Here is a 12,373-nt window from a genome sequence, read left to right on the forward strand (position 1 = left end):
AAAGACTCAGATTAGGAATCTCCTCTCAGAAATTGGTATGGGGTGCAGTTTCTGTCTCTGAGTCTGCTCACCCCTAGCCTCCTTCACTCTGCGCCCTGCTGCCTCTTAACTCCCTGGCTGGAAGCAGAATGTTCCTGGGTCCATGGAGTCATCCAGCTCAGCCATCTTGACCCTGCTGCTGGGATTGTATCTGGATCTCCGTTTTCTTCCAATCTTCAGTGATGCTGTGGTTTCTCCTGGGTCTCTTTCTAATCTGATGTTCTCACCTTATGCTAGACTTGGGTCCTTAGTTTCATTTCCATGAGCCACTTTACCCCCTTTTGCTTTAAGGTTGCAGTATTCGAAGCCACCTGTGAAAACAAACTCCACCTATTCAAATGGGGAAAGCTGTTCCTCTCCCTAAACCCCACATTCTTCATCAGTTAGAATTTTAAAATATTGGATTTGAAAATGTTCACAGTCTCTTCTGGTCCCAGCATTCTGAGGTTTCATGTCTAATTCCCACCTTCTTGGCTTTGCTCACACTTCCTATCCCCCCACCCCCACTTTGTGACCTTACTCTTCAGTGGACCTTTATGAAGTCCCTGCTCCTCACCAGGGATTTGGATAGGGAAAGGTACACAGAACACAGCCCTTGTTCCTAGAGAGTCCACCACACCGACCAGCCACCAGTGCAATGCAAAGCCATTAGTGCTGCCACAGGGGTGTGAACCCATGTGATGGACAGGAAGAAGCAGGTATCCAGGTGGACTTCCTGTGGGCACAGTGGCATCTTGAAGACTAGGTAGGAGAGAGTTAAGCACGGGAGCGCAAGAGAAGATGTTCAGGCAGAATCGACAGTTCGTGCAACAGGCATGAAAGAACGTGGGCTATTTAAGGAACTTCCAGTAGAAGGGAAAAGGGGAGGCATACGGTGGGTGTGGGTGCACCACGAGAGGTGACATCCAAGAGGTAGGCAGGAGCCAGATCATGTAGGTCCTCGAATGTCACTTGAAGAGTTTGGTTATTAACTTAAAGGTAGAGAGAACCTCTAAGGAATTTAAGAGTAACACATTTGCTCTCCAGAAAAACAAATTCCACAGCCATGAGACGAAGGGATCTGTGGGAGGGGAGGGGAGAGGCGACAAGAACAGTTAGAAGGTTCTGCAATTACCCAAGTCACAGGGATAAACTCTGGACAGAGTCGGAGGCAGGGAACCAGGCAGAGACATTCGTTTTTAGAGGCATTTAAGAGACAGAATCAGTAGAACATTGGTGACCAGGAGGCCAGGGTGAAGTAGAAGGAGAAATCAGGTGGCTGGCTGGAGTGACCACATCAAGTGCTCTGAACAGAGGCGGGAATTGTCAGAGAACAAAGAGAGCCCCAGCAGAGAGCACCAAGCTCAGACTTGATCTTGGTACATTTCAGGTACATTTCCCTGCCTGTCAACCTCCGTACCTCTTATGTCACAGTCTCTGACAGTCACTTTGAGGCCACACTCTGGCAGCTATCATTATCTCCACTCCTTTAGCATTTAGATGTGACCTATTTTTTCAGCATTTCCTTGGATCCTTGAGATCCTGCATGTGTATCCATCTTGAATCTTACTGGCGAGATCACCTGGGTAAGCCCCATATCCTCACTCCCAGGTGCCCTCTCCACTGCCCAGTACAGTGATCAGCTTCCAACAAGTGCTTTCTTCCCCACCTGTCTATCAGGGCCATAGGAAGGACAGGCGTCAGAAGCCCAGGAGATCAAGTAGGCGGGAGAGACAGGATGGCCCTCCCTCTCCTCTGCTTTAAGAACACGTGTCCCCAGCATGGAGGGCAGAATCGAGCTGCTCAACTCATGGTCACTCTCTTATGTTTCATTTTGGAATCTGATGTTCCAAAGCTCACAGTCTATAGTAGACCATCAATCCAAATGGAACATACGGGGGCCGACGGAGCAAGGAGAACATGTTTCTGAGGGTTGGTTTTCTTTTTCCCTTAAGATGTTTTCCTGTGCCACACAGAAAAATCTTTCTAATAACAGAGAGAAAACCTGTGAAGATGAATGGGGTGATGAACACCGTCTCCTTCACAAGGAGAGAGAGGCGCGGATATGAGCACCTGGCTGTGCTGTGGCGAGGAGGATTTTTAAGAAGGGAAAATGCCTGGGCTCAGTTTACCTCCGTGACCTTGTGGGGTCAGGGGAAGAGGAATGAGGGAGAGCAAAATGAAAGAGGACAAGGAAAGCATCCAGGAAAGTAGGAGCCATCCAGGTGATGGGAAGTCGGGAGAGCATTTCGACGTAGCGCGTACATTTCCGTGGGGAGAAAGAGGAGAGCGAACAAACATGGATTGGGTGACACATGCCGAGACCCTTTCCTCACTTCACTTAATTCTTCCAACAACACTAAGATGGATGATGATGATGATGATGATGATGATGATGATGATGATGATTGCCCTGTTATTAGAGGTATCATCTTAGGGGCATCCTCTTTTCCCTGAGAGAGTCTCGTAGAAGGTTTAATCCAGGTGCTTCTTCACTCTAGGTGAAGTCCACAGTCCCACTGACCTTGGACTTGGTGGATGCTGTGTCCTCTTCCTCATGAGGCAGGAGGAAGAGGTCCATATGGGTAATTCATTCAGGAACTAAGCAAAATCTCAGGGTAAGCTCAGACCACCCACTCCCCATCGAAGGCTGCTGAGGAGGGGTCACCCACACAGGACCCCAAGGAAAACAATGGTCAGATAACAGGGGGAAGATAACAAGCATTCCAGTGGCTCATGGGACCCCGTGGTGGTCTCTGTTTCCTGTAGGGCCTGCTGGAGACCTGGGGCTAGGCAGTCCTCAAGCCCACCTCCACTCCCTAGGGATGGGCACACAGTCCTTAGGCTCTAGACTGACCACACTCCTTTCCCCTCTGCCTTCCTCCCTATAGCCTGAGAAGCATAGAAGGAAGGCCAGTCCTGCTCTCCCCAACTCGTCTCCATGCCTTTGGTGCATACTCACCAGCCCCATCTCTGTAACCTCCTCTACAAAACCATCCCCCCCTCCATTGTCTGTTCTCAATTGACCTTTGCTGGACCATCTCAGTGCCAATCGCAATAGAGAAAAGGCATCAAAATATGGAGGTGAGAAAACCCAAAAGTCTGCACATTACACATCAGAAAGGGTTTCCCAGGGTCCATGTGTGCCATGACAACCATGGGTGGAGGGGTGAACATCACTGGTCTTCAGATTCCCATGGAGTCACACTGCCATTGGCAATGCCATGCACTTTATGTGGAGACCCTGGCAGCAAAGAGAAGCAGCTCCTCTTTCCCTCCTACCAGGACTGACTGTCCCGTGCTGGTCTGGCCAATGCTTCTGGCGACTCAGGCTACCTGCCTGACTGCTCAGCAGGAGCAAGTCACTGGAAACAATCCATCACACTCCTGAGCACTAATCAAGAACCTGGCAGGTCAAGGCCAGCTTCCCAAGGTCAGGTCCAGGCTGCCACCCAGCAGACCTCAGTTTGGGCTTTGAGGAATGCTATTCTCACACCCCCAATGACCTCTGATGGCCAGGGACCTGCTACACCCAAGGGTGCTTTTCCTTTCTCTTCAAAGACAGGGGAGGATTTAACTTCCAAATCTTCTAGTGAAGAATAGAAAGGAGGAAAAAACCCCAAACTTGTTTTAATTATAAAGCATTCTTCTAAAAAAATTTTCCTAACATAACATATGATTTATCATTATAACTATTTTTAAGTGTATGCAGTTAAGTCGTAATAGAGCACCCCACCTATGCCATCCATAGGGATATATTCCAACATCCCCAGTCAATGCCTAAAACCATGCATTGTAGCAAACCCGTTTATATTATGTTTTCTCTGATACATGGATGTCTATGATAAAGTTGAATATGTAAATAAGGCACAGTAAGAAATTAACAACTCATAATAAAATGAAGCAATTATAACAACATTCTGTAATAAAAGTTATGTGAATATGTTTTTTTTTCTCTTTCTCTCTCTCAAAGCTTCTTATTTTTCTTTTACCTTTTCACTTGAAGGAAGCACTTTGCAACATCTTTTTTTTAAAATATTTATTTATTTTTGTTTTCGGCGGACACAATATCTTTGTTTGTATGTGGTGCTGAGGATCGAACCCGGGCCGCACGCATGCGAGGCGAGCGCACTACTGCTTGAGCCACATCCCCAGCCCTTGCAACATCTTTTTGTCATATCTGAATTGCCAGCATCCCTACTTTAGTCTTTAGGATCCATCATTAAAGAAAATAATAGTTACTTAAAAACAAGTGCTGTGATACCATGATAGTTGATTTGATAACCATGATGGCTGCTAGTGACTAATGGAAGGGTAGTATATAAAAGATGGATACTCTGGACAAATAGATGTTAACCATCCTGCATAGGAGAAGCAATACAGCACAAAATGTCATCATACTACTCAGAATTACACACAATTTAAAATTAATGAACTGTTTATTTCTGGATGTTATCAGTAAATTTTTTTGGCCAGGTTCAACCATTGGGCAACTGAGCAAAACTGCAGGTCAGAGAAGAACTATTATACATTCACATTGCTTTGTAACCATCATCACTATCAATGTCCAGAATTTTTCACCATCCAAAACTGAAATCCTCTGCCCATTAAACTGGAACTCTCCATTCCCTTTCCTCCAGATCCTGGCAACTACGATTCTACTTCTGCCTCTATGAATCTAACTGCTCTGTGTATATCATATAAGTAGAATCATATAATATCTGTGGCTTATTTTACTTAGCAATAAATAAGTCCTTTTCTCACCCAAGGGATGATTTAAATATTTCTGACTTATTTTACTTAGCATAATGTTTTCAAGGTTCATCCATGTTGTAGCATATCTCAGAATTTCATTTATTTCTAAGTCTGAATAACACTCTATTGTATGCATGTGCCACATTTTATTTATCCACTCATCTGTTAATGGGCATTCTGGTTGTTTCCACCTTTGGGCTGTCATGAATAATGCTGCTATGAACAATTGGTGTACAAGTCCCTGTTTGAGTCGCTGTTATGAATTCCTTTTAGTATATACCTAGAAGTAAAATTGCTGGATCATATGGTGGCTCTATGTTTAGCTGTTTGAGGAATTCCACAGTGTTTTTCACAGTGGCTGTATCATTTTGCATTCTCATCAGCCATGCATAAAATGCCCCAATTTCTCCACATCCTCACCAACATTCGTTACTGTTATTTTCTATTGGTTTTTATAATGGCCATCGTAATGTACATAAGCCATTCCTAAAGATCAAATTTTGCCACATTAGTGTTGCTTTACAAATGAGGAAAATAAAAATAAATAAAATAAATCAGCATGGTTAACTGATTTTCTTGCAGATATAAAGTTGACAAAACGATAATAGAACCTCTTTTTGACCCCTCCTGGACCCATCTGATCAACAGAGTCTCCTCTCTGCTTAAATCTTGGTTGGATATTCAGAGGGTTTTGGAAAATGTTTATACAGAGGTTTAAATATAACATGTATCTGACATGAATATATCTGAATGTAATATGAATATATATATATATTATCCATTTGCTTCAAGCAATGGTCTTTCTTCTGAGCCCCAGTTAATAGGAAATAAGTTCTTGTCTTAGCCAAGAGATGATATAAATTTGGGGGAAAAGAGAGAGAGAGAGACCCCAATCCCATCTAGGCCTCATGGATGCTGTAGGTATATTGGAAACATAAAATGCATACAGAGTTCCTCTCTGCAGGAGATTGAGCAGGAACTCCATGACCCCCCAAAGCAAAAACAGAAGCCCAGAGATGATCTGCTCAACTCAGTAATGGACCTGGGCTAGTTACTGGGGGATGAAGGCAGAATTAGCCATAAATAGCCACTTGGAATAGGACCATTTTTTGAGGTCCTCCAAAGAACAAGGTGCCTCACTTCACTACAGAATGTGACCTGACAGTCTTATGTCATTAGCTATGACTTAGTGATCTGAAAAGCCTGTGGCTCAGAGACCAGGTCACAGCACATGGTGGCAAATGGAGCCAGGATCTGAGCTCCGATCTGGCAGATTCTGAAACCTACTCTCTTTCTACCTCCACCATTTTCACAATGGAGTAAGGGAAACCTGGGGGCACTTAGGAGGTAAGCATGGGGTGAGCAGAGGATGGCTTCTTCCTGAATCCTCCTCAAAGTTTTGGCAACAATAGCCCAAATCAAAACAACATTTTCATGTTAAAAACATGAAATTATGAAGTAGAATGCAAAATTCACAAAATTTCTCCAAGATAAAACACAGGGCTTCAAAGAAACTTCACATTGACAGCTAGCTGCCCGAGGCAACACTCCCAGCCCCCTGGGGGTATGTGTTCATGCCTCTGCTGCTAAGACTCTTTTGGTGAAAACTTGAAGCTATGGTGCCCTACATCAGGACCTGAGAACCTGAGCTTTGGAAAAGGCACCAGCTTAGTTTTGAATTTGGGTTTTCATTTGCCAGGTCTGAGACCTTGAGTTTATTATTTATTTGTTATTTTACCTTAGGCAAGTAATTTGACATCCTCTTTACCACGTTTTTTCCTATTTTCTATAAAATAGGGAAAAAACTAGCACACGTACTTCATATGGTTGCTGTGAGGATTAAATAAAAATATAATGATGTAAAAATATAGTGGTGCCTGGCACAGGGTAAATGCCGTATAAGGGCTCATTTTCTCAGCATTTTTTTACTCTGAGCCTGTTTACTTGTTTACTAAATTGGAAAACCTAATATATGCCTTGTAAGCGTGTCAGGAGCCTTAAATACATACAGCACACTTGCCTGGAAAGTAGCAAGTGCTCTACAAATATCACAAATGATGGTAGACGTTCTGATTTTTTATTATTTCAGCATTGTTGCTATGGCATCGCAATGCCATTCCTAGGAGAAGTTCAAGATACAACCCTTATCTGCTGCTATCAGTTTCATGGACTCTGACTCCCTTGATATTTCACCCATTTTCTAAGCAGGTATCTACAGAAGACAGAATCCTGAGCTCTTGAGCCCAGAACCAGTCTAGCATTTCTGAAGTATTTAGGAGCCTTAAATGAGATATCATATGCAATATGTTTTCTTTCTGATGTGAAGAAAAAAAATACCCAGCAAGGCCGACTCTCAGTCCTTACCTCTCCCAATCTTCAAGGCATCCTCGGCCTCTATCCCCCTCCAGAAGGCTGGCAGCCTGACCCCCAGCCCTCATCACACACAACTCTGCAAGCAGCGGGCAGTCAGGTTCAAGTTCCTTTCTGTCTGTCTCATCACCCCCCCCCCCCGGTAAGTAGAGTGGGAGATCCCTGTGAGAGGAGTAGGATTTTTATCTCTGTGCAATGTGAGGCTAACAAAAGGCAGGGCAAAGACCGAAAATGCATGATCCCTTTGTTTAATTCTTGGCTCCAAGTAGAGGCCTTTTTGTAATTGGGGGCATGATTTTGCCATTTTTCTGGCCCGAGGGGGTACCTTCTTCCAATTTGCACTCAGCTTCCCGCTTCTCAGTGGTGCCCAGGAAAGGAAGACCCTCCTGTGCTTCTTGCAGTATGGGCAGCTCTGGGAACATTAGAGGTGCTGGATAGATGTTTGAAGGTAGATTCCATTGGTCCTGAGTCTGGATTTTAGGTTTTCTTGGTGTCAGGAAAAACCAATGATGTCATAGGCCAGAACCTTAAAGCTGACACTCAGGAAGCAGAGCCCAAATCTTCAACAGGTCTTCAGATTCAGAATCTCAGTCTTCAGCACAGCTTCCTTTGGGGGAATCACTAGAAATGATAAAAATCTTCAACTGAATGTCTTCAACTTTACCTCCTGCAGGTAGAAGGGTCCTGTCAACATTAATCCTCAAACGGCCATGGTCAGTGCCTCCACCACTCCATCTTAGTGCCCCTGAAAGTCTTCCCTATAGTGTCTGAGAATTCCTAGAGGCACCATTCATGGACACAGGAGCAGTTTCAGGCCTGAAGGAGGTGACAGCTGGAGAGCCTCTGTCCTGACTGTGCTGGCTCAATGCCCCCATAGAACTGACAGGGGACACCTGCTCTGCCTGGTCTCTGTCCATAGCATCCACAGGGAGCTCCCAGAGTGCCAAGGCAAACTCTGCTCTGAAGGAGCAGGTGGATAGGTGGCTGGCATCTCATACTGGGACCCTAGACTCCTAAGCAGAACCATTTAGACCTAGATAGACAAAGACCAGCTTCTGAAGCAGCTGCGCCCTCCTCCCCTGCTGGAACTCACGTGGAGAAATGCTACTTGTCCCCACCATCCTCCTCACCATGGCTGCCTGGCTCTTTTGGTCCCATGCCCAGCCACAACAGCAAGATCAGATGCAGAGGAGTGAACCTCCTGGGATCTAAAAGAGGAAAAAAGAAAAAAATCAGTCATTTATAAAAGCCCTAGTGCAGAACTGGTATGTAAATGGCAGCCCTGATCCTCATCTCACCTGCTGTGCAAACCGCCAATGAACGAGCTCAGCCAGGGCACGTGGCTGCATTTAACTTGTTTAGCCTTTACACCCAGAAACTCATTCACACCCACAGTCTCCATTGATCTTTATAAGACCTTTGTGTTGCGCTTGGTGTTTTTATTCTATGTGCATTGATCAGAGCATAGAAGACAATATCAAATTAAGGAGGCTTGAGCTTCAGGCGCAGAGGAAAAGTTCTCAGAAGGGAGCTGGCGTATCTAAAGCTTATGCAGAAATATTAGCAAGGAAACAAAAGGTTGGGCTCTGGGCCTGACACTTGTGTGTGCCCGTGTGCACAGGGAAGCGTGCGTGTGTGCGCCTGTGTGTATTGTTTGTGTGGGGGCATTTCTGTGAGTGCATGTGTGTATGTGTGTGCCCATATATGTGTGCTTGCATGTGAGCATATGACTGAGATATGCATGTTGATCCATGTGTGGGAGGATGCACGAAGGTGTGTACATGTGCTTGTGTGTATGTGTAGCTGGTAAACACATATGTGCGTGCATGCATTTGTGTGTATGTGTGTGTGTGTGCATGGGGGCACACGTGTGTGCGTGTGAATGCATGTACAAGCCAGGCACTGAGAACTGGCTGGAATGCTGCTGTGAGGGCCCAGGCTGGTAAGGGACAAGGTAAACTGCAAAGCATCCAAGGCTGAGAGTGGTTGCATTGTCTCGTATCATTACAAGGGCCCTCAAAAGCTCCTGGGCACTGTGCCACCCATCCTCTGGCCAGGGGACAAGCAATCCTGGCATGGTTTACCCACCTCCTGACGAAGGTGCCAGGGACCATTTCTTCACTGACCATCTTCCCCGCTTCTGTCTGAGAGGGGCCAGATGGAGGAGGTGAGCGGACAGGCAGCCTTTCCCTGGGCGCCCCTCCAGGCTGTCAGCTTTTGGTGATTGGCGCTTGGACAGCAGTTGGGCTAAGATAATGTCATGTGTTAGGACCAGATGCTAAACATGAAGAACTGTGGGGGAGGGGTCCTGGTAGGGTCTGGGCCCTAGTCTGGGGAGCAGTGCTGGCTACCATGTGAATTTGGGGAAAGGGGCTGGGAGGGGCCATCTCTGAGTGACAGGCCAGTAGAAAGAATGACAGCAGCTCCTGAGCCACCCTGGTCAGACACCCTCCCACATCATTCCAAGGAGGGGCAGAACCTTCCTACCTGGATTATTAACCTTCTGGACCATCCTTGAGGATGCCAAGAGCAAGACGTGGCGTGAGTGACGGGAAAGGAAAGAAGTGAGGTCATAAGAGTGAAGCTTGGGCAGAAGGAGCCGCCTCCCACCCTCCAGGCCCAGCTCAGGGTCTGGTGCGCACTAGGCCCTGACAGAGGCCTGGATGAGAGGCTGTAAGTGGGGGCGTCTGGGGAACTGGAGGACTCAGGAAGCGAGGCATAAAGAGAGGAAGACAGAGCAGAGTGGGGAGATGGAACAGGCCCCAAAAGCCCAAGGAGAAGAAGGAAGGTAGGAGGAAAAGTGAGTGAGAACATCCCACGCTGGCGAGCAGCCTTCAGAGGGAGGTGACGGAGCCGTCATCGGATGCAGAGGGGGCCGCAGCCGGGGAGCCGATGAACGCGTGGAATCCTGGAATCCCGACCACGCCCTGAGTGGCTGCCGGTCCACTCACGCCCAGCCTCTTTCCTCAGCCATCCAGGGGGACAAAAGAACCTGGAGTCCAGAGCTGCTGTGTGGATGCTGGGAAGTAACGGCTCCCCCAGAGACGCAGGGAGCAGGGAGCAGGGAAGCCGCAGCTCTGTCACTGCATTGGGTGTCCAGTGCCATGTGACAAGTGCCACGCACCTGGGGATGAAAACAGCCCATGTTTATTAGCTCACGGTGTCTGTGGGCCAGAAGTCCCGGCATGACTTTGCCGTGTGCCCTGCTCAGTGTCTCACCAGCTGGAGTCACGGCGTCCACTAGGGTCTCTACCTCATCCAGAGCTCAGGGTCCTCTCCCAAGCTCCAGACGTGCTGGCAGGACTTAGTGACTGGTAGTTGTAGGACCAACACCCTCAGCTCCTAAAGGTCACCCCACTTTCCTCTCATGTGGTCTTTCCCACACATGGCGCCTCTCCAGACTCCCGAGTCTTATGTAACAGCATGATCCCGGAGGAAGCAAGTCGGAAGTTCCCCTGTGCTCAAGGAGAGAGGATTCCACAATGGTATGGTCGTCACCTGTCACCCTAGAAGGTGTGGCTGAGAAAATCAATCTCCTTGGTCTTTATTTTCCTTCTCTGTAAGATGATGATTTACAACAGCATCTACCTTACAATAATGGCGATGGTTAGTAATTCATTATTTGTAAAGCACTTAAAATAATGCTGTGGTGTCTACTGTATGTGTTTCCTAAATTTTTTTTTAAATAAATTACTAAATTGATGACAAATGTCTGCCATGCCGCAAGCACTGAATGAGGGGGCATCTGCGGCAGGTCAGCTGCCCGGTGCTAAAGATCTAGTGCCCTTGGACACCTAGCACGCTTCCCCAGGTGGTACCTGCTCCTCAGGGAGCAGGGAGATGGAGGATTGGGGTGAGGCCTCTGGAATTTGGGGTGAAGCTTTCTACAGGTATTAGGGAACATTCCATCCCTCTTTCCTGGGCGTCTGACCTATTTTCACACCCAAGGCCTGACCTCTCGCTGCCCATGTGCCCTGCAGCTCCATGAACACCGGCGTCTCCCCAGCTCCCTTTTACTGAGGAAGATGGGTGTGGGGTCTCAGGAGCCAGAGCCCTGGCCTCTCAGTCCCTCCATCCGTCCTGCAGAAACCTGAGACGACAGCCTCCCCCACCCCGCCTGTCCTTTCTAATCTAATTTATGCATAGCTTTTCTCTTATTTGCAAAACATAAGAAACCCTTAAAACTAAGAGGCTGTTTTCCATTTCTGAGGTGGGCTCCGCTGGCTGCCACGCACACTCACACGCATATATTTGAACAAGTTTGATTCAGTGTAGCTGACACAAAAACCACTTAGTCGTTTCTCCTACATCATCCTAAGTTAATACTCCTGACAGGCTGCAGGAGGCTTTTCAGCAATTTTTCTATTTCAGCTTTTTTCCCTCTGCTTCCCGCCACCTCCCCACTTCCCCCTTCCCCTGCGATAAAATTTGCTTTCCGCTCAAAAGCTGACCAAACCTTTGCAATTTGTATCCATCGCATCTTAGGACGGAATTGAAAGGCTAGCAGCGGCTCTAACTGGGAAAGGGGCAGCCGAGGCGTGCAGGGATGGATTCTGTTTGTGCTCCGTGTGGGGGGATTTCACTGTGCAGGAAAGATAAGAGATGCGCTTGCTTAGGTCCCTTCATCTGGGAGCCCGGATACTGAGGGGGCGCCGAGGGCCTGGGCAGCTCAGCTGTGGCCTTTGTGTCCTGCAGTGGGCACCTGGGTGATTTCCAGAGCCCCAGGCTGCATCTCAGATGTGATCTCAGCCCCTGAAGGGGAGCTGCTGGATTGTGCTAAACAAGGACATGTGTTCTGTCTCCTGCTCCTTCTCCCCATCCCTGGGTCTCTGCCGTCTCTATTCCTATTTGCTCTGTTTGTCCCTGCCTCTCTCTGTGTCTATTGCTGTGTCTTTTTATCTGTCTCTCATGTGTGTGTGGTGTGGTGGTGGTGGGGGGACACATCCAGGAAACGGACGTCAGTATGTAACTTCCCCTGAACCCCCCTTCTCTTTGCAGGACCCCCCCCCCAAAACCACCCACCCACTCTTTCTCATTTCTCAGTCATCAAGCTGCTCTTGGGAAGAGTTTTCAGCTGCATCTTGCAAGGGAGGAAGTGTTTTGCAGGTCCACCCCCAGGAACTCGGCTTTCCCCCTGAAGAACAGCCTGGTGGAGGGGGGGTACTGCAGCTCGCCCCCTAGTCCTGTTCTGCCCGGACTCCAGCTGTGGCTGAAGGCTGGCTGCTGACTT

At 47.6% G+C, this 12,373-nt stretch overlaps 1 long non-coding RNA gene across 1 annotated transcript; it reads right to left on the minus strand.

Moving 5' to 3' along the window:
* Positions 1–7,309: 7,309 nt before the first annotated feature.
* LOC124094821 (uncharacterized) lies at positions 7,310–10,227 on the minus strand. The gene is made up of 3 exons (XR_009227065.1): positions 9,232–10,227; positions 8,274–8,351; positions 7,310–7,764 (listed from the first exon to the last, which is right to left on the minus strand). It is a non-coding gene; the product is annotated as an uncharacterized LOC124094821 (long non-coding RNA).
* Between the last annotated feature and the right edge of the window lie 2,146 nt (positions 10,228–12,373).

This window comes from Marmota monax, unplaced genomic scaffold (assembly GCF_021218885.2).
Source record: "Marmota monax isolate L192 unplaced genomic scaffold, Marmota_monax_Labrador192_F-V1.1 WCK01_AAM20220418_F8-fsc00040, whole genome shotgun sequence".
Lineage (NCBI taxonomy): Eukaryota > Metazoa > Chordata > Mammalia > Rodentia > Sciuridae > Marmota > Marmota monax.